Genomic DNA, 23,496 nt, shown 5'->3' on the forward strand with positions numbered 1-23,496 from the left:
TACGTGCTCCTCCAGCATCGGATCCTCCTGCAACGTCAGAGGACAACTCGGTGGGTTCACCAGATCGCTGTGTGTCAGAAAGGCATTCGCCGCTGCAGAGATCTCCCATTGGCCCAGAACTCCATTTATCGCTGCCAAGGCCATAACTCTCTCGCCAGAACAGATCAGCTCGTGAGCCACAACGGGACACATTAGCTGATCAAAATCGACGTCAGGAGCAGTCCTCAAGCATAGGCATAAATCAATCGCCCAATCGAACTCGCAGCTCAGGCAGTGAAACACAGGTTGGACACACGTGAAGTCGGTGAACCGAAATGACAATCTATAGGCCGTGCTTAATGCTGCAAGCGGCAATGTTCCATAGTAATTGAGCATCCGATTACGACACATGGTCAGGAGGCGTTGAACGGCGTCTTGCGCAGGATGGGCATCCATGTTTTATGAAGAAAAACACCAACAGAAAGCCTGCGGCCACAGCCAGCAATACAGGTATTCCACCAAACAAACTCCCAAAAAAAGTGTGGAAAAACGTGGGAATGATACCAAAAACTTTTTCAAACGTAGTCACGAGGCCACTGCTTACTAGTTTAAAAAAATGTGCCAGCCCAGTCGTCGAAGAAGCATTAAAAATCTGGTGTACCAGCTCGCAGAAATGAAATGGCAAATCAGTGTTTAAAAGCGCCTGCACCTCTGTGCGGGTGTTAGCTATGTGAAGGACATAAGTTTCCCGGGCCGAACTCAGGGTCACTTGTTTTTGAGACAAAAGAGCCCTTATTCTGCTTAAACCATTGAATTTCGCTTCCAAGGTTGGGATCCGTGGCCAGATGGAGACATCTGAAGAGCCATGCGTGGGTGGGTATAGAACATTCTTGCAGCACACTACACGCTCTGATACAGTAACTATATAAGCCACACCAATTAATAAACCACAACATAATTCGTTGTTTAAAAGCAAATAACTACCATTAGCTAATAATGTAAATGTGGGCACTACTGCTGGAACTGGCGTGCCTTTTAAAACACATGCTAAATTTGGGCGGTCCTGATTACAAGAACCGTGTAACTGAATGTGTCTGCATATTAATGAATGGTCAGGTGACTGTGTGCATTCCTCACCATTAAGATTCACTTCTTTTCCATCTTTCAGACATCTGTATGTGTATGGTAATGACCATGCCTCATGTAGGAATGCATTGCCTAGTGGCTCATATCGTCCTATAGCAATATACCGCATACAGTTAGTAAATTTATATAAGGGAAATGGTAATGTAATTAAACCATGAATAAGCCACGTGGCAGTGGTGGTTTCAGCAACAGAAAAAGGTAAGTATTCTAGCTTCTCAATATGTAACATAGAAAACGATGCATCACGCATTGAAAGCATGCGCTGTTTATCAGTAAGATTAAAAGGGGCAAAAAGTGATGAAACGTTCAATGAGGTCCAGGGAACTCGACCAGCCTTAATTGTCTGTAGAGTCCAGGCAAACTGCATTACAGAACGTAATTGATTTTGACCATGGTATAACGTGGACACTTCATCATGTACAATATCAACAACAGAAGAAACAATATTATCCAATGTGTAAATTCTGGAAGAAAGCGTGTTAATACTATTATCGACCACTGCAAGCACTTTTTCCAAATTGGCTTGATCAATAGCCCTCAGGCGTTTAGCTGCTTCGACTCTTGAAAATTTCCAAATTTCATTGTAAATAGCATAAATAAAGCGTTTAGACCTACCCATAGTTGGGCCTTTTATAAAATCATTTAACTCTATGTTCTCATTCAACTGGGACAGATGCAGTTTAACTGCAGCCAAAGTGGAATGTTGTAACCAGTTCTGACACAATTTGCCTACTGAATAAGTTGTAACAGTGTGATCTTGGTCAAACCTGGGATCTGGCCTGATGCGTGTAAAACCCTCAGACAAACCCAAAAAACGATTTTGGCAAGAATCAGAGCTTCTTTGCCACAAAAGCCACCCATCCGGATCAAAACTGGAAATATTAAAGGAGGAATTCTGCAAAAGTGCTTGTATCTCACTCATGGACAATGTAGTGAAATTACTCCAACCTGAATATTCTTCCAAATCAGGGATAGTAGGGGTATTTAATTTTTTAGATGTAGCCAATCCAAAACATGTTGTTTGGGAAATAGTCGAATTTAAAAACAACATGTGATTCGGGATGAGACATGCACGATGCAAAGCCTCAGTGCCTTGTACCTGCCAATCTTTGGTACCCCAAACCGATTTAAGGTCAATAGCATCCTTCCATAACTCATAGCCATCCACAGATAACCTTTCTAGAAAGGACTTTGAATACAACAATTTTGTGTCAGTCAGTCTAACTTTTGGCATGGATTTCTGTTTCACCTTGAAGTAAAAAGACTCAGGATTTGATTGATTAAAATCTGTAAAGTAAGAGTATTTTCCCAAAAAAGTACTTGAGCTCCCCTGTAAAGGAGCAGGGCAATGTTCCCACTGAGTGTAATTCACAGGAACCCGCCTGGAACTTGTCTTGTGCAAGAAATGATTTCCATAATGTTGGTAACAAAATAAATCACCATAATTGACAGAATCTAAATACAAATCCTCATCATCAAAGGCCGCATAATATTTCAAATCAGTGAACAACGCTTCTACTGCCTGAAGATCCCAATCATCAGAACGAATATTTTGCTTAATCACATCTCCCATGTTTACTCTAAGCACATTAGGAACATTAATAACTTCTGTGGGGCCATGTATCTGAAACCTAACCGCATCCCACACAATCCCATCAAGGACAGGCCAAGCAGTAATTTGTACTGAATGTAAGTCTCTCTTTAGTCTGTGTGCTGAATGCGAGGAGGAGTGAGGGGCCAATGTTCCATTAAGGTACCGAATTCCTGTTCTTTCTTTCACATAATGGCCATCAATCAGGCGGAAAAAATAAAACACAAAACCAATTGACATAAAAAGATAAAATGAAAATAGTATCAGCCAAACGTAGGTCCAAGGAGGGATCAAAAAATGTTTTTTAAATAACGTGGCATATTTTGCAATATTCGATGGTTTCTTCGAAAGTTCCGAAACAGAGTCAAAAGAGAATCTGGACTGGTTAGCCAAACGAGCATTTAGATCAGACATAGATAAATCCGCAGGATCTGCATATGTCCGCTCATCAATGTTAGCAAGAGGAATCGTATTTAATAAAGGATTGGATAAAGCAGGCATCTCGAGGGACACCTCCTGATCTGCACCAGATGTAATAGCCAGCACAGAGTTCCTCACCATGGAAGGACAGGAAGCAGCCGGTGTCATACTATGAAGAATCGGCCACCCTGTGTATCTTGACATTGTCAATAGAAATAAATCTGTTTTCTTTACGACCTGGAAGTGGTGGTAAAATGACTGTTCTTGTGCCCTTCACTCCAAGGACTCGAACCGGCGTTCTAAATGAGGGACCAAACTCTTTCTTGTTATCGATCTTCTCTCGAACCAGTTCTCCAACCTTTGGTAGCCAGCCAACTACCGGGATCTGCAACGCATCATCCGACGTGGAGGGCAAGTGTTCCTTTGCAAGACTGTCTCTGGTCTTTTGTAGATCCTGTAAAACATTGCAATGTTCATCTACGTCAAAGGCCGCGGCCTGGGCCTGGCAGTCTGCACCATCAAGGTCAGGGACGTACATCTTGATACCAAAGAGCATTTCGTATGGGGTCCGCCCACCCAGAGACCTTCTAGGGAGATTATTAAGCGCACGCTGCACGCCATAGAGGTGGGTCAGCCAGTTTCTACCAGTGCCTATAACTCGGGCTGTCAAAGATTGCTTTAAGTCGCGGTTCATTCTTTCTACCACAGAATTGCCCTCAGGCCTGTAGGGGCTTGAAAACTTCACCTGTACTCCCAACGAAACCATAGCATCCTTATACGCCTTAGAGGCGAAAGCCGGACCCTGGTCCGAATGGAAAGCACCACAAGCAAAGATTCCCACAAAGACACGCAAATCCTTAATGACAGTCCGTGAATCAGCGCTGCGATGCGGCCATAACCACACAAAGCGTGTGCATGAGTCGACTGCTACTAAGATGTATTTATACGCAGTATCAGAAGAGAAAGGACCGCAGTGATCCAAATAAACACAACCAAGCGGTTTATTAGAGATGTACAACTTGGTCTGAGGCGGACGCGCAGCAGTAGAAGGCTTAATCTGCTGACAAATGTCACACATAAGGACATAATCGCGTGTCTGTTTGTACAGTCCCCGCCACCAGAACCTCTGTTGTAGCTGTGATACAGTGGCTGAGACGCCCGCATGCGCAGACGCCACACCTTCATGAGCCGCTGTAATCAGAGAAGCTCTGCGATCCGAGTTGGGAACTAGACGCTCTCCAACTTCAGGAATTTTCACATAAGGAACCTTATCGGGACTTAAGTGGTATGTGTACTTCGAAGGGAACCCCGCAGGATATTTACCTCCCTTCGATGTGGCAGCAACAGCCGCCAAGATGTCGTCATCTATTTTGCTCTTGGACCTCGTGACCACTGCAACTAAGTATTTTGATACCGCAGACTTCGCTGCCTCATCAGCAAGCGAATTGCCAACAGCGTGGACTCCCACGCGCTGGTGGCCGAGAGTATGAATCACAAACACGAGCGGCAGCTTTTCTTTAAGTTCCGCCACTCGGACCCAGATCATTTTATGTTTTATTGTGCTACCTTTGGAATCACGAAAATCATTCTGAATCCAAAAGAACAAGTTCTCATTGTAAGACTGGACACAGTAGTAAGAATCACTTACGATTAAAGTTGTCACACTAGGATCTGCGTACTCCAATGCGAGCATAAGAGCACGGAGCTCTGCTAATTGTGCGGTGCAGTCTCCAAGTGTCTGCGTGTGCACGACACTGGACTTGAACTCATCGTTCACCATGGCACCGACCACAATGGCGCAAGCGGAAACGTAGGCATGTTTACAGCCATGCGCAACCTGCGCCGAACCATCCGTGTAAATGATACAGTGGAAATCCTCCAACGGCCGCATTGCTAAAGGAGCAGGATGAACAAATTCATACTGTAAATACTCCTGTGACCGTAAAGCGGCGTCAAAAATAAACGTGACATCCTGAGATGTCAAGGATGTAGCCCACTGAATCCACCGAGGGTGCAAAGCTTTAGAATTCGGTACACTGGCTTTCGTGACCGCCTCCAATGCAGGACACGGGGTAACAACCAACATGCGCTTTCCCTGCGACAGGGCACGTTCTTTAAGAATTGCCATCTGCACAGCCGTTAACACTTTCTCCACAGTGGAAAAACGCAGTTCAGCCGAAGTGTACAAGTGTGACTTGTAAGCAATAGGTACAGTATCCCCCTCATTAAAAGTCAGGTACGTGAAACCCACCGTCCCAGGGATTATTCTTATCACCAGGTTGGTCTGGTTATCACGGGTCTGTAAGTAGTCAGAAGTGAGCAAATCAGCCTGCAAAGACTGCAGAATGGCTGAATGCTCAGGCAGCCAGCATGATTTGGAAAAAGATGGTTGTACCAAGGCATATAAAGGCTTGATACGCTGGGCATATTCCGGAATGTATGTCCTCCCGAAATTTAAAAAACCCAGTAAAGACTGTAATTTTTTCAGTGTTGTCGGAGAGCGCAACTGCGCGCATTTCTCCAGGAAGTGAGGAGCCAATCCCTTTCCTTCATGGTTAAGTTCATAACCTAGAAACAACACTGTGTACTCCGCAATGTGTGATTTTGCAAAGTTAAACTTGTAACCCATGTCTGCAAAGTTACAAATTATGCTGTTTACTCGACACAGATGCACCCAAAGCTCGTCGTCTGTGAGATAAATGTCATCCACATACGAACATGCAACTGGATCGAAACTCTCCAAAAGAGAGACTATGCGGGCGGAAAACACTCCAGGACTATTTTTATATCCCATTGGGAGTCGTTTAAACATTTTTTGTACGCCGCCGCATGTAAAACTGGTCCATTGGGAACTTAGACCATCTAATCTATGTGCATAAAAACCATTGGAAATGTCAAGCGTGGTTTTGAACCGTTTACGCTCAAGACTATTCACTAGGGCAGAGCCGTGAGTATTCTGTACCGCACAGTTACGGCAATGCGAGTTCAAATGCCGGTAATCCAAAACTAGACGATAAGAGCCGTCCGGCTTGTTAACAGTAAAAAGGGGATTATTCATTGGTGACACACATGTTTCAATTACACCTTGATATTCCAATTGTTCAAGGATAGCCGCGACCGAAGCTTTAGCTTCACGCCGTATGGGGTACTGGGGTTGTGGCTGAGGCTGTGACCGTAATGGAATCTCATGGCTAGGGGACAATTTATCCCAGCCACACTGATTTCGGTACACAGCCGGCGCAAGCGCCAGAGCCCACTCTTCTGCAAAATGCAGCGCTTCCACCCTCGGTACAGTGTGCGCGAAACTGGGGAGGATTACCTCCTCCCCTCGCGGAGCTGCGAGAACAAAAGGTGGGGGCCAGTCAGCCTCCGAAAGCAAAATGTCATACGTATCTGAAAGGTTTTCCCAGAATACCCCTTTTACAGTTCGCTGCATGTCACCTTCAATTAACAGGACAATTTCAAAAAGTCTTTCAGGGGGAGCAACATGTGTATCAGCAGTTTCGATTACAACATAAGTGTCAGTCGCTGTCACCTTCAACAGTGGACGGAGGGCCTCTCTCACTATGGTAATCTCCGCCGCGCTGTCCAGCAAGGTCAGAGCCCACGTCAGATTCCGAAGCCGCGTTCTCACTATCTGGGGCATATCGATGCGCCGTTAAGGCAGCGACTTTCTTCTTCGCAAACTGCGGTCTCTTTGGCGTAGAGTCGTCCCGCTGGTCCCCTTCACTTCGCGTGCGGGGCTGGCCACGTCCTTGCTGACCACCCCTGCCCCTGCCGCCCCCTCCACCACCGGTTGAAGGAGCCGATGAGCCCTGAAAGGAACGAGGAGAGCGTTGGTCAGATGCCTGATATCTGTCAGGCGATTTAATCGTAGCGCGATCGCGCAATTCATAAACTCGCTCTGACTGCGCAGGTTGTGAAGGCGCCGGACTTGAGACCGGTGTCTGTTCTTGCTGTTGCTTACCCTTATTCTGCTTTTTGGGCCAAGTTTGTTTTTTGGACTTGGGCTGTCCACCCGTTTCCGAAGACTGCCCCTGGGGCTTCTTCTTTTCTTTTTCAAGAAAAACCTTCGCACCCTTAGAATTGCGGCCAACCATTTTATAAGCCGCCACAATAATTCTTGCCAGCTGACGGGGTTTCTCGGCATCGGGCACTAACGCCAGACCATTGGCCACCTGAAAGTTCACTGCATCCCCTTTTACATTGGCAAGGATAATACCGCAAACCGTCTCAAATGATCCGTTCAGGCGCATACCCAACTCAACCGCCGACTCAGGTCCGTGATCATCCTGAACACGCTTGAGGATCTCAGACAGGTTCGAAACTGAAGGTGTGCCAAAGCACCTCGAGTAAACCGCTGCAAATGTCTTACCCCATGTTTCACAGTCAGCAAGTTCCGGGGCTATTTCCTTCGGTAAACTAAGCGTAAGAATCCGGTGTTTTTCACTCGGAGTCGTATTAGGAAACACAGCCTCTAACTGGTCGAATTTCTCGGCAAGCCAGTAAGGAAATTCATCCGTACTATCTGGCTTTCTGCCCATAACGGAATTCACCAAGACAGGACTGATTTTCAAACCAGCCTGTTCTGCTCGAAGCTGCGCACCTGCGGGGGCTGCGCCTTGAATATTACGACTAATGTAATGAACAAGCGCCCTAATCACGCCAACCGAGACCTCATGAAGACGCCTCAGGTCACCTACGTTACAAGTGGCGCGATTAGGATGAGGAGTAAATCCACCCAAGGCGGGCCAATTTGTGCCCGGAATGGACAAAGGACCTAACCTCGTAGCGTTCAAAGAATGGGGTAGGGCGCCACCAAACCAAACTCCGTGCTGCCAAGCGTCTATAGGTACTTCCAGTGCCCTGTACGGAGCATAAGCCGCCGGTACTGCCGAGGCAGTGTATGAATGGAAGACGCCCGAATTAGCGTCCACAGCCGGAAATGTTACCCAGGAATAAAATAATTCGTACGGGTACGCATGTTCCGCACTCACCACTAGAACCACAGCCAAGCCGTCCACAGGGACATTGTATGTCGGCAAGTGGTCGCGAACCGCGATGCGGCTATGCTGCGCAATTTCCACGGCCATGGTATCAAAGGAAGCGAAAAGAGACAAAGAACAGTTTGTAGCACAACTGGGTAGTAATTCAAAGAAACCGTTTACAGAAGAATTCAAGCTTGAAAAGACCTATTTCAAAAATAGGTAGGTTTTTCCGACACCACCGTTTACCGGAAACGTGTATGAAGGTGTTAAGGTTTGAATGATATACTACTCGAGTGTCATGAAATACGGCCAACCAATCCGTTGGGCGCCATGTAGCAGGGTTTCCGTTCTCCCACAGAACTGTGCATAGAGATCTAGAACCTTAGTGAGTTAGGATGATCCAAAAACTCATCTCAGTGTCAGAAATCTCGTTACCTAGCTAGCTACAGTGTCTCATGGATCATTATGGAATGATACATGTATTAGACAAACCAGAACATGATCTTTAGAATACCTCAGGAGTCGTGGAACACATGAACACTCTTTCGTTATATAATCATTTCAAACCAAAACTGAGAGTCAAAGAACACAAGTGCAAGTTTGAAATATTTATTATTCAATGCAAAGTTCTCAAACGCAGTATCTTGTATAATACCAAAATGCAGATTATAAAAATCAGAGTCAGCAGCATAGTCACTAATCCATAGTAAGCAAAAGGTGCTAGCATGTTATAATGCAGTTTCTATAGAAATCTATATCACCTATATTTCGCGCACCCTATCTAGCATATTATATTATATCTAAGAAGGTCTCATTCGGGCTTTAGCAGGGCGACCCCATACCTCTCAATGTCAGTAGGAGCAGTTCACATCAGCAGCTACCAGCTCTCTTCATGCGCAGCACCAAGTGTGTACGTTCATTCCGTGTAACTCTATCTTAAACCCGTGTAGAGCCCAAAATGTTGGCATCAACATTATTTGTGTTATGTCTAATGTCTAATGTGGTGCGAGGATCAGACTTCCCAGCAACCTTGTGTTAGGTTAATCTTAGAGTGTGCAGCTCTCAGTGTGCAGACAGTTGTACCAAGTGTACAAGGCAAAGCTGATAGCATAGGAATAACATATTATTCTCAAATAAAACACCTCACCACTTCTAGGCTGAAAGCTACAACAACAAGTACGTGTCGTGTGCAAAACTGAAGCCTGAAGGCAAAACGGCTGTTTAAACATGTAATACACTCATGCTAACTTAACGCAATATATGTAATGAAGTATCCATATGACAAGCCCAGGCCTATTTGAACAATCCCGCAAGCCTGAAAGTCATAGTTGGTGGTCAGATGAGATTTTTTCTTTCAGAAATTAAAGCAAAAGCTTTTCTAGTTGAGCTAAAATAAGGAAAGTGGAAACATTGTGGGTAATTTAGCCCACCTGGTCTTATGTATTCCTTGTGCCTTGGGTTTAATAGTTATGTGGAATATAGCAACAAGGTCGATGACGGTTGATTAAACTTACGTACTATGTTATGTGTTTAATTCAGTGGGACTCAAGCTCCTCTGTGGGATACTCACAACCTTTTTCAAAAGTCTATAATGACCTCTCAGAGAAAGTGACACAACGCTCTTCTTAGCAATGAACTAAGGGGCAGATTTATCAAAATGTCATGCAACGCAGCGAGCAATCTTGCAGCACTGTTTTGTGTGACTGTCCTCTCTTTGTGCTGGTGCACTATGTGCTGCCTAGCAACATCACAGAAGCCCTTGCACCATGGTAAGAATGTATGTGTGCAGGAAGGGACATCGTCCTGCACAAAACTCTTTCTGCATTTGCTCCAGGATGCAAGACATGTAGAAAGGGAAAAAACAGGGAAAAATAAAGATATTTCTCCTCTTTGCACCTCCCCTGAGAAGGTGTACATTTTAACGCATTATCAGGTCTGCCACTCATGGTACATCTGGAAACACACCAAAATCCATGGGTGGATCCTTGGGAATACCCACGCTTCACCCATGGAACGCCTGCCTGGGAAGGTGTACACTTTGACGCATTATCAGGTCTACCACTCATGGTACATCTGGGAACACACCAAAATTCATGGGTGGATCTTTGGTAATACCCACACTCCACACATGGAACGCCTGCCTGGGCCAGAGTTACACAAGGCGGTGATTCGCTCTGCCTTGTTTTACTCTAGATTTACCAAGCCAGGCAGGGCCACACAAGGTGGCCTTGCGCCGCTTGGTAAAACTCATTCTAGGTTTTGTGTCACCCTGAGTCACCTTGCGTGGTGCAAGGGTGACGCAAAACCTTTGATAAGTATCCCCATAAAGACTTTTGTCTTACAGAACTGCTGTTGCTGCATTCTTGGTCATATTAACAAATTCCACTCAATCTCTGAAATATCATTTCTTACAATAAGAGTGTCTATGCTTGTATTTATAATTCTGAGTCTTGCACTTCATCTATCCTGAGAAACGTTTAGTCATCCCCTGTAACCACAGCAGGTGACAACCCAGTGTCAAATTTTACACCATGCAACCTGCAGAAAGAAAGCAACCCTTGCACTTTGTGCTACCATCTTAACAACCTAAATTCCCTGTTTCAGAGTAAAACTTCATCCCATATTGGCAATGCATTGAGTGACCCTATCCATGCTTGCTTTATGAGTAGTAAGATTTCATATTGGTTTATCTAATCTGGACCACAAAGTAAGTCTAAAAATATCAATCAGGAACGTGCAAACCATCCCGGTGTGACAAATTTGATCTAACAAGGTCACTGACAAAAAAAGCTATCTACTACAAGCTGGCGTCTTGGGGCATATTCTCAAAAACATGTGATAACCTTCGTAGTAAAAGTAACTTAACGCAACTTGCAACTTCACAGCCTATCGCAGGAAAATTGTGCCGTGTTAACCAAGTATTCTCAACATGGTGGTACTATGCAATAGTCTCCGGATAATGCAGCAAATGACCATGTTAAAATCAACGCCACGCTGCTGCGAAACAAGAACACAAAAAATCTTGCAATGAGGCTAATCGGGGTACAAAAAGCATTGAAAACCAGCGACTGGCCTGCAAATCCCAAGTGTCTGGTGGGAAAAAAGCACCATAAAATCAGAGGAAATAAACGGTGAAATGACAACGTCCGAGCACAACCTCACAGCTGTGACACACAACAAATGACCATTGTCCAAATCAGACATGCAACTCCCCACAAGCAGCCACAACACACATCAACATGCATCCAGTATGTAACCAGCACCAATGTGGAAACAAATATGGTACACACTGTGAAACCACATCTCCCCCTCACATTGCAGAGGGACGAACAACACCCCCTACAAACTGACGTGCCATGTCCATGATCAGACAAGAATTAAAGCACATGGCAACTGTGCTTTAACCGAGGAGAAGTGTGGCTCACTGGTTAGAAGCGGCAGACCCTGAAGCAGAAGTCGGCCCGGGACCAGGGTTCAATTCCCGACGCGGGAAGGTCTTGGGTCAATGTCCGCGGACTCGATAATTCTTGCCTTGGTGCCTACGCTAACCATGGGTCCCACTCTGCAACACTGGGCAATAGCTTGCTTAATCTCCACAACGGCCCCAGCAGCGCCGGGGATGCCTGGCTTCACCTTGGGGGTGCCCTCTCACAGGGAAAGCCAGGACGGGTTCCCCAGCGGTATACAGCACCAGGACGCCATGTAACAAGGTAACAGTGCGCTTTACAAGTGTACATACATTACCTTACATTACATACCAATGTAGGGGCAGTGACTCCCCCTTATGTACATGTTGTCCATGTCATGGCACTTGAGTTTCTGTACAGATGAGTGACATGCATGTAGGGAATGTGTATCGGAATGCCTTTATTAGGACATGCAGTGCTTGTGGTCAGTCAACTTACTATGCCATGACTGCTAAGAGACCACACAATGTGACGTCAACCAGAGAAGAAATTGTCAATGATGTAGTCCCTATGGGCTATTTCTGCCCCGGCTGCAGCGGGGTGTGGTCCACCTGCCTCATCTTCATCATCCTTGTCTGGTGCATCTGGCACTCGTATCCATATGGCCTTGTTGCGTACACATATGTTGTGCAACACACAACATGCAACGATCATCTTGCACACGAGGTCTGGCCTGTGCAGGAGCTTACCACCTGTGACACCCAGGCACCTGAAACGTGACTTCAACATGCCAAATGTGCGCTCCACAATGCCCCGGCTGCATTTGCGGGCCTCATTGTACTGCCTCTGGGCCTGTGTGTTCAGGCTCAGAGGGGTGTCATTATCAAAGCGCAGAGTGCATATCATTGGTACCTTTGACAGTGCAGAGAGACATGAGTCACGACTATGTACTGCATGATGTGTTGCCAGGCTCACTGGTTCATTGGTGTGTGATATGAGTGACCTAGTGATTCCTGAATGCCATGTACTGTGTGTTGCACATGAGCTGCATCACTGTGTACTACGTAGATTCACTGCTGCACCTCCCCCCGAGCACATTCCCTAGTGTGCGCAGCTCGATTACATCACATGCACGCCTACGGCACAATATTGACATGCCTGTTTGGGCGTGTCTACAAACCTTAATACGACACAGTGATGATGCTGCAAAGAATGTGGCCGGCTCCGTGTGTGTAGACACAATGCAAGGGCAGGGCAAACACAGATGTAGAGCACCTTCCTGGCTGTATGCGACATGCAGTTGACGGTACATCTGAGGCTCATGCTGTGCAAATAGTGACACACACAACAGTGGCATGTGTGATCCCTACCCACAAGCGGGCATGTCCTGCCACATGTTCTGCTTCGGCCGACCATGCACACCGGGGGAATGCCACATATCAACATTGTCCATTGCGTACGTGTGGCGCAGACACTACAACAGAGACACACGCATCAGCCAAATCCTTGGCAAGGCCCACGCCGAACCATACCCAGATACACGTGTGGAGGAGCCACACCCCTATGCAGTACAGTCGTATGCCTGTCCACCATGCTTACGCACACATGAAGACACAACAGGGTTACATGTCCCAGGTCTACACCACTGCCTGCAGTGACATGGTTGCACATGCTGTACACAGCACAATGTAATGTGGAATGGCCCCATTCCCACATGCATACATAATGACCACTCAGACACACTGAGTGACTTTGTGGGACTGGCTATGGGTATGAGCGCTCAGCCCTTTTCATTGCCAGGGTCGCATCTCCAGTGATGCCTGTGCTAGATGGATGTTGTGTAGTGTAAGCTACCACTCAGAGGTTGGGTGGTGCAAGCAACAACCACAACAGTGTGCAGACAATCAGCAGTACAAGGTACGGACATCATGTGTCTCTGACTTGACTAGCCCAGAGTTTGTGGCCCTAGATGCACAGCGGCTGGTACAGGCACACCGCCACCGAACGGTGACTTGCGGTGCACTCAGGTAGGGCCACGCGAGTTGAGCGTTTACTCGTCAATTTTCAAGGGGAATATTTTGCGGAGGACAGTGGAAGGTGTCCCTTCAGGGCATGACGCAGAGCACAGAAGCAAGAAGGAACAGGCAAATGGAGTTAAATGCTACAGACTCCACAATTCCACCTTGTCAGTAGTAGCAACATGTAGAGGACGACAACATCCTGCCCATGGGCCCACATATTAACAGAGATTGACCATGAATTTCAGGGCACACACTCAGGGGCACATGAGCTGGAAGGGGATGCAGTCTGCGATGAGGACTGAACGATGACATTGACTCTACCATGTAGAGAGTAAGACTCTCTTATAAATGTTTGACCTACCCCATAGCAGCGCGTGCCGGAGCTGGCAGCGGAGCCAGCGGTCATCAGAGGCCCACAGCCACGTGTGGTAGGCATGCGCTGCACAGAGTCAGTGGCACCAGAGCAGTTGTTGGTAGTGTTCCATCACCTCCGTAAAGGTGAGCCTTGCCTTCTCCGGACTAAAGCACGTCTTCCTCTTACTCCTCTCCTTGCGTACTGTGACATGAACACTGCTATGAAGATATCAAGACTCAGTTCCAAAAATGCGACCTAGTTGGCCACAATGTTGGTCGGAGGCTGTGGTCTGCACGGGTTAGCCGCTGACCAGCCATCTCCTCCTGGATCTCTAACACGCAACGTTGGAATGGCATTTGGATTAGATTTGTGGGTGACATAGGTAGTGGTACCAGCGCTGAGCGTGTGTTTAGCCAGTGACTATGCAGTGTCCTGCAGGTGACGGACTGCATTGGATTGTTGTGAGGCCTGCATGACCGCAGTGTAGGGTGAAGGCCGCAGTCAGCAAGTGGCCACAGACACGTTTTGTGCGAGTCCTATGCACATCCTTCATGGTATCACATTGAAGGGAGTATAGTGACATAACCGCAGCCTCAAAAAAATTTCTGTGCCTTGGTGTAATCAAGACTCAGTTCCAAATGTGTTTCCTTCTTGTCCACTGTGTATGCCGGTAGAATATTTCAGCGAGAATAGAGTTCTGCTGGTTTGTGTTGTGGAGGCCGTGACAGTTGTAGCAGGTTGCCAGGGTCACGAACTTTGGGCTTGGAGCTTGCACTGGCACGTGGTGGGCACTCTTCGACATACGCCAGAGTCTGCAGTTGTGCATTGAGACCTGGGTGCCAAGGGGCGGGCAAGACACGTTTGGGGACCAGTGGCCCGGGGTGCAGCAGGTGCACTGGATCACAGGCAACACCGCTTACGGCGACGGCGACGGCCTTGTGGCGGGTGAGTGGAGCCACCCTGGCAGAGATGTTGGGCATTCCGGAAGAGAACCACAGCCAGAGCTATGTGCTTTTAATTCACTCCTCTGTGCTGGACTGGCGTACGCCAGGCCAGCCCACTCCACACACGCTTACAGGGGGAGATGTAAGAAGCTACATTTCCATAATCTTCCCCATTGGCTGGGGTTACATGGTTGCATCCACTACACTCCAAACACCAGCGTTGTGTGTCAACATGGCTATGTGTGTGGTCTGCATACTGCAGTCTGTCCAGCACATCCACTCCACACTTGGCATTGTGTACATTCTCATTCATCGACCACTTGCCCCCTTTGCACATGCCTTGTTCCTACCTTAGCCCAAAATCTGCTCTTGTGTGGCAGTGGTGCAATGCAGTTTATGGCTTGTGTACAAGGTTAGACCAGGTTCCCACAGTAATTTGTGCTGTTGTGTCTGGTGGGTGGGTATGTTGTTTGGCATGTTGTATGTGAGTTTGTAACATGCGCATTCCCAGAGTTGTGAGTTGCATGATTGTGGAGTTGAGGTGTGTTTTGTGTTTATTTGGTACTTACCAACGAGCAGTGCATTGTCGTAGGTGTCATCCAGGAAGCGCTGGTTGATGATGGACTGTCAGAAGATGAAGGAATCATGCACACTGCCTGGGTAATTTCCGATGACATTGGTGAAGAGTCCTCAGTGGTCAACTATTGCCTCCACATTGATGGAATGCGTATGCTCTCTGTTGTGGTAATTGTGTGCAGAGTCGGCAGGGGGCACAAGTAGGACATGTGTGCAGTCTATTGCCCCCAAAACATGCAGGAATCCAGCTATGGTGTGAAAGCCTTGCTTGGTCTCTAGCTGTTCCTGCGTGGTGTGGGGGAAGTATAAGTACTGGGGTACCAAGCTGATGATGACATCCAGTACAGGTTTGAGGAACTTTGATAGGACTGACTCTGCGACTCCTCCGACTCTGACTGTTGTTGGTTGGAAGCTACCAGAGGCAAACAGATGCAGCACAGCCAGCAGCTTTGTCTGAGGAAGGATGTTGGTTGTCGCTGTGTTAGTACCATCAGCCTGTGGGCAATGATGTTCAGGATGTGGAGGATGGTTGTCCTTTTGAGCCTGTAGTGGGCAATGACACACTCTGGTGTCATGTCTGTGAGGTTGGTGCATTTTCTGAAGGTTTGCAATCTGTGTCTGCGCTGCCTCTATGGTAGTCTGAGGGGATGCTGCAGGGGTGTCCGGTGGGTGGTGGCGGGCCTGGGGGTGGTGGCAGTGTGTGTTGTAGGCCTGCTGGGGCTCCGAGCTGCATGATCAGTAGCTACAAGGCATCTGTTGTTCTTCAGGTATGGCTGTGGGTTGGTCTCCCTTTAGTGGGGCAGGCTGCCATCCAGCTTTGCACCAGGTAAGAGCAGGTGTAAATTTCCTGCTGCTAACGCGCCTTATCGCATGTTTTGTGGTCGTATCGCCGATCTGGCTGGTCATTGAGAATGTTGTGGAGTGGTGTTGTCGTGACTTTTTGCACGGGAATGCCTACTCTGCATCTTATTAGCAATAGCTGCCGGCGTCGTCTGTGGCAATGTTTTTTGAGGTTGCTATCGCAGATTAACTGGTGCTATGGGCTGTTAGCACCAGCTTGTGAATGAGATGATACCTCTATCATGATTTTGGCTGTGATAAAGTGCTGTTAACTCAGCAATGTCTTCTTGAGAATATGCCCCTTAGAAGGCAGATACGATGTAGCTGTCAAGAGGGAGCCGCTTCGGGCATCAGGAACCAGCTTTTCCCACCCAAATAGAATTTAGACAGCAAGTAAGCAGTTCATTCTTCCACACTTTCATAATCAAGGGAGGGAAAGTCTAGCTGCATTCCATGCTCTAAAAAACAAAAAATGGAAACACATAGAAAACTGTCCCGGGATATGGGGGAAACACAAAGAACATAGAATTATATATAAACACCAAACCATACAGTCAAAACAGGAGTTAAACAAGGGGCTTAAACGTTTCACTCTGTATGAGTGGGTTAGTTCTAGAAGTGTTTAGTTTATTCAGAGATCAAATAGGGTTGCGTCTCTACCATAGGAGCGCTCAACCTTATGTACAAAGGGTCGAAGTACAAGGTAGTAATGTCCCCTTTATAGTCGAATACTATGAAACATAAAGATATCTCTTGCTAACAGAGAAGAAGGTCGAGGGCATAATGAACAATTTAGAAATCTCCTGAAACTATGAGCACTGAGCAAGGATTGACCTTGATACTATCATTTACAAATGTGTTTAATTCTCTAACTAGGGTGCCCACCTCTCTCCATGTTATGACGAATATTGCTTCCGGTCCTGAATTTTCACCTGAAATTGATTGCTTTTAGGTGTGGCAGACTAATTTAGCAAAGCATTAGGGGGTTGATTGATTCACAGAACTAATCTGAGATAACATCCTACTACTAAATGCCTTCTGAGAAAACCAAAAGTAGTAAGTTTAGGATTTTTTCCCAGTTTAGTGGTAGTAAAGTTAGGAGACCTAACTTTACTACTACTAAATGCCTTCTGTAAATACCAAGGGCCTTATTTATGAAGGTCTTGCGCCGCTGGTGCGTTACTTTTAAAATGGGAAAAAGTGAGGTACCAGTGGCGCAAGGCCTTCATAAATGAGGCCCCAAATGTTTAGGATTTCATCTCAGATTAGTTCTGTGAATCGGCCCATAAGACTATATAATTCAGTATGCATTAGGTTGACACTCAAAATCCCAGGACTGGGACTGTGCAGGTAATGACATGGAGTGAGTTGCTCTCTTGACTCCAAACTCAAAGGAAGCTGGAATTGCTCGTAGATTTTCCTAAAAATACTTTGAGCGTGACATTTTTTTTCTGCATATTCAAAATAGCAATAGTGCGAGACAAATTCTATTGACAAAAGATGACATGGCTAGTATTTTTCAGCATCGAACATCAGACATATGAGCTGCTATGAATAAAAGCACTGCATAGTGGCAATCTATGAAGTACAGCATAAGGCTAGGTCACAGTATCTAGAAACTGTAGGTATATGTTTGTGGTCGTGTCTCGAAACTTCAAGGTCGCGGTGCCCCTTGGATTACCTTTTATAAGATGGTGGCAGATTGCCATTCATAGAACACCGCGACCTTTTATAGTTCCTGGCACACACCATGTTTACTAACAGTAAAACCGACTGTATGCCTTGATTGGAGCGTGTAGTATAAAGAAGGCAACATACTGTACCGCTGAGAATAAACTGCTTTAAGAGGTGCACTTGAGAATGTAAGTGAACATCTTTGCAAGCTAAATTTAACCAGTTTTCACTGTATTCTGAGCTCCGCACGTTTGGAATTTAGGCTATCATAGAGCTTGTGATGGCGAGCCTGCAGTTTTAGTTTCAGAGCAAATTTGCATAAACAATTAAATCGGGCATTTAGTTCTGTTAAGACAGCTGCCGGGGAATTGTGATATACAATAGTTCTGTGCCACAGGTTTCTCAAAAGCTGGCACAGTAAAAATAGGAGAGACAAACGCATGCCTGGCATCACAATTAAATCAAGCCAGGCGTTTATGAAACAATAACTCAGCACATTATGTGCCGAAGGAGAGAATGTCTATAAAAACATGTTGCTTTGCAGTTTCCTGACCTAATATTTTTTATTTATTGTAGAACTGCCTGCGTTAACTGCAGTACCCCCTGAGTGAAACCCACTGGTGACCTTATTTGTTGTTTTTATTTTGCACTGGTAGTTGCGATTTTTTTATTTTTTCTTAAAACACTATCAGAACAATAGCAGCAACAGATATCCGGGAAAGTAACAACAACTTTAATAGACTCCTCAAATGTTTACAGTGAGCCAATCAGTGTAGTTCAAAAAATAGTTGACAAATGCAGAAAAAGGTTAAAAGTAGTTACTTTAGGTTACACTGGGTTGATTCTAAATCCATTCTGCAGCACACATAGAAAGAGGAAAACATGAAATACCATCATTTGTAAAGTGCACAGCTACCTCCTGAGAGGTGTCCGGGGGCTAGGGGCCATCGGGAAGATTAAGCGAGCTATTGCCCAGAGTCACATGGTACTGGGCTAACCTGCCACCAGGTATCAAATCGTGGTCCGGAGTCAGGTACCCTGGCTGCGACACCACACCTCTTCCCCCAGTCTCTCAGTATTGTTTTTGTGCAGAATGATACCGTTTACTGCACAAAAATCTATAGGAAAATCATGGAAGAACATGTATATATAGTTGAGTTAATCAGGCTCCTGGTCTTTTTCCACTCATGACCACCCATGTCGTTTAACCCCTTCCGTGCTCATGACCTCCCCCTGCCGTCATGAGTCACAGTGGACATGTGCGCACGACGGCCGGGTGCCGTCCGAACCACGCCCAAGAATGGAATGTCCAGTACTGAGGCAGAATTGACACCGCAGCCTAGTTGTTAAGAGAATAGGATTTCAGATTTCCATAAATGTTGCCAGGACGGACAGATACACATCTTCAGTGAGTATAGATAAGGGAATTATGTATGAGTCAAATATACATTTGTCCACTTGCTTTACAACCATAGTGTGATTTTAGATGGCATATTTTCTAGCAGCCTAGTTCATACCTCTTGCTATTTAATAAGCAATGTTATACTAAATTGTTACACGGTTCAATGTCAGAAACGTAGCTCTCAAAACCAAATTGGCAGTGTATAGGTCACCTGTGCTAAAAACACAATATTGAAGTTCTTTACTTTACTTTATTCGCTCGTTATAAAAACGGTCATGAATGAACATCAAATTAATAACATTGAAAATATCATTATAAAATAATACATCAAGGTGAAAATACAATTGATGAGAGGTATAAGGAACATGTAATAAATTGCTAAATATCAAAATCTCAACAATTAAAACATCAATGAATTCTTAAGTCGTATTGCTGATTTTAAAAGGCAACCAACTGTATATCACACCTTCTCTGAGCTCCACGACTGCAGTTAAATCAGTGCCACTCTACATTTTTTTTATCTGTAGCCTCTTTAAAACGAGGATTAAAAAGCCTCATGAAGCGAGAAGCAGCAAGTTCTCCTATTCTTAAGTCCTAATGCCATTTACAAAAAAGTAAAAAATGTGACAAGGTCTGGGTGAATGTTTTATCACAGGGACAACAACAAATGCATCTACATTGCATTGTCCGAATGGGAAACAGTTTCTGGTAGACCTGGTATTCTTCGCATTGTTCTCTGTCCTAAGCTTTTGGGTTCAACCCTCCTGTTTTGCTGACTTTGTTTTAGCAGGATATCTGACTATGCACACTTTAAACCTTCTAACCAGTGCTAAATTATTTGTACTCTCTCCTTAAAACATGATAGAATAGCTTACATCCAACTGGCATGTTTAATTTACTTGTAAGTCCGTAGAAAAGTCGCACTGCATGTCCCAGAGCCTGTATATTAGACGCTACTAGTGGTCCTGCTAATAACAGATGAACGGCTGGCTCTAATCATTAAGGCTGAGCCTAGTATAATAAACAACAGAAGAAAATGCCAGTACTGATACTAGATTTCAAGCAACAAATGGTAACCTATGTACAGACCATAGTTCAGTACATGTATATGCTATTTAATAGCAGTTTATTCAAAAATGTTTTGCTTGTACACAATTTTTTATGTTAGGACTACAGTTCAAACAATACTATATTACAACAATGAAAATACGGACACAAAAGTGGAGTAAAACCTCATACATCCCATCACTCATTACTCTTCAGACATATCACAAACAGACAACTCGCATTCATTCATTCAAACTTGGTACCCCACACAAACTGGAGGATGAATACACCAATCGGTGGAGTACTTGGTCTGCCACAAAATCAAAAGCAATTCAAATTACTCGAAAACATACACTGTATCTAATTCAATTAAATCACAGAATTTGAATATATACATCAAAATTTAAGTGTATTATTGCCAATACAAATGCAAGACAAATTAACAAAAGGGCAAAAACCAGCAGATCCATCGGCATACAAGTTTCGAATCCCTATGGGTATTGGGATTCTCTTCAGAGCCAATCAGCTCAGTCTGATCTTAACCAATAAGAAGCGTTCTCAAGTAAAGGCTCCTAAAAAGGAGAACACCGTGTCCTCTATTCGTGTAGTGGGAATTCAATCTATGGGCACTGTTATCACAGTGAGCGACAGTGTCCAAACGCTACGTGCAGAAGAATGGATTGGTAGCAGGCAAACGTCGGGTCAGTTGAAACACGGACGCCAAAATAAAATTCCCGTAGGAGGCACCAGAACGGCAGCGAAGCAGCCGCGTCCCACAGTCAATCAGGACAGGAAACACTGCATTCAATGCGCATCAGTGGTCCTGCAGCACTGAATGTGCCACCAACTTAAGTAGCCATTCAACCATGTCCCGGGCATGCCATGTGCAGTTTTAAAACTGTCATTTCAACCTGGAACAAAATAAACGTTTTACCAGGCCCAAACCTTCCTTTTTAATGCATATAAGTCACAGCTGGGGTAGACCTTTAACAGTCCAAAGGACAGAGTGCAGTGTATTTAAAAAGTAGAACATGGACAATTAAGTTTCAGATTTCCTGATAGTGAAAAACTCCTGCATTTTGTTTTTTACTGCTCCATGGCATACCTCTCCCATAGGATGAAAGTGAAGTTACCTAATTACATTTCAGAAGCTGTAACCTTTAATTGGGAATGGGTAGACATGTCAATTGCACAGCACAAAGGTTCTGTATGAGTACTCACACAAAGGGTTTGTCACAAGTCTATTGTGACCCCAGTAAAGCTGGGGCAAAGACAGGGAGGAACAGGATGCCTGACATCTCAGAGTAGTAGAAACTTATTTACACTTCTTTCACTTCAAAGTGGGCACCAGGTGTAAATATTACGGGCCTCATTTATGAAAAGTGACGCATCGCTGCGTGAAAACAGCGATGCGTCACTTTTCACTGCGCACTCCTTGCGACATTCCTGATGCGTCATATTTAATGTATGACGCATCATGTCGCAAGGAATTACAGATACGTCAGTATTTCTGACGTATCTGTAAGCGCAAAAGTGACGCATTGCTGGAGTGTGTCACAAAAGTGACGCAACTCCAGCAATGCGTCCTTTCACATGGGGAAAGCCCCATGTGAAAGGGCTTGCATCAGTCTTACGCCTGCTGTGAGGCAGGAGCAAGATTTTGACGCAACAGCGTCCTAAAAGTGACGCAGTGAAATCTCATAGATTTCACTGCGTCACTATTAAGAGGCTTTTTGCGGGGGAATGCCCCCTCTGCATACATTATACCTGACACAGGTATAATGTGGCGCAGGGGTTTAAAAAGTGACGCATCTACCTAGATGCGTCACTTTTTAAATATGGCGCAACAGGGCGCATGTTTTACACCGCAGGTGCGTCACAAAAAGTGACGCACCGGCGGCTCAAAACTGACGCAAGGCCTTCATAAATAAGGCCCTACATATTTAGACCCATCTCTTCTATGTACTTCTGGACCTGTGGACTCTGTAAGGAAGAAGGACTGTAGTGCTGCTGAAAGGACTGCCACTTTGCTGGACTGCTGCTCTGAAGGACTGCTGCCCTACTGTGCCGACCGGCTGACTGTTGGACTTTTGCCACCGTGAGTAGAACTTGACCTGCATCTGTTGAACCCATGACCACCAGAGTGGATCCAAGTGTTTTTTGACTAAACTCCTGACTAGAGCCTTGGGGACATGAGGCCCAACAACCTTGAACCCAGCACCTGGGCTCTGCCATCTGTGAGCCCTACCCTGTCAAGTGGTGCCAACTCAGTTCTGGACACTTAGAAGCAGGACTGAAGGTACTCTGCCAACCCATCTGTGGATTCAGCAGAACCGCCACATCTCCTCAAACTGCATAGCACATCCCAGAGCAGTACCTACGCATCTACTCAGCTGAGTGGACTTTCCCGGCAGAAGGACAGTGCATTGTCTTCCCAGCCTGGAGCCTTATCGAAACCATCACTGCATGACACAGCCCCGATGCCGGCCCTCCCGTAGCAAGCTTCCGGTCAGTGGCAGCCACAATCACAGCAGCTTCTTCTGAACCAGTTCATGTATGTGTGCTTCATTGATGTAGCACTTCCAATCGCAGGACCATCTTCGATGATGTCGATGATGTGGAACCTCACATAGCAGCCTCGCAAATTCTCGCAACTGATGCTGTGTGATGCATCTCTGACCTAAATCTCGCATTGCCTCAGCTGCGTGATGCATCTCGATGCAGCTCTCTGCAACCAGGATTTATTATACTCTTCATGCTCAGCAGGCCTAATTGGGACTCAGTTGCCACCTTGCGCTCTATTATGGTCGGCGTGAACTAGTGACTGATGGTGGTCTGGATGAAATGGAGCCAAGGGATCATAGGGCTCAAGGGGCAAGCCAGGCAATCCCACTGATGTGCCTATTTAAAGAGGCACTCATTGGCAGGGATTTGTCTGCATTAAACTTAGTGCTCAGACCACAGCAAATGCCTCACGCTCAAATGCACTCCACCTCTGTTCCTGTGGAAGTAATCTCCTACTTATGAAGGCTACGGGTTGGTCTAGGCCCTCCTCATTTATCTGTGAAAAAAAAGCCCTCACACCATGCTCTGAAGTGTCTGTTTG

The sequence above is a fragment of the Lissotriton vulgaris genome, chromosome 3_1 (genome assembly GCF_964263255.1).
Source record: "Lissotriton vulgaris chromosome 3_1, aLisVul1.2, whole genome shotgun sequence".
Lineage (NCBI taxonomy): Eukaryota > Metazoa > Chordata > Amphibia > Caudata > Salamandridae > Lissotriton > Lissotriton vulgaris.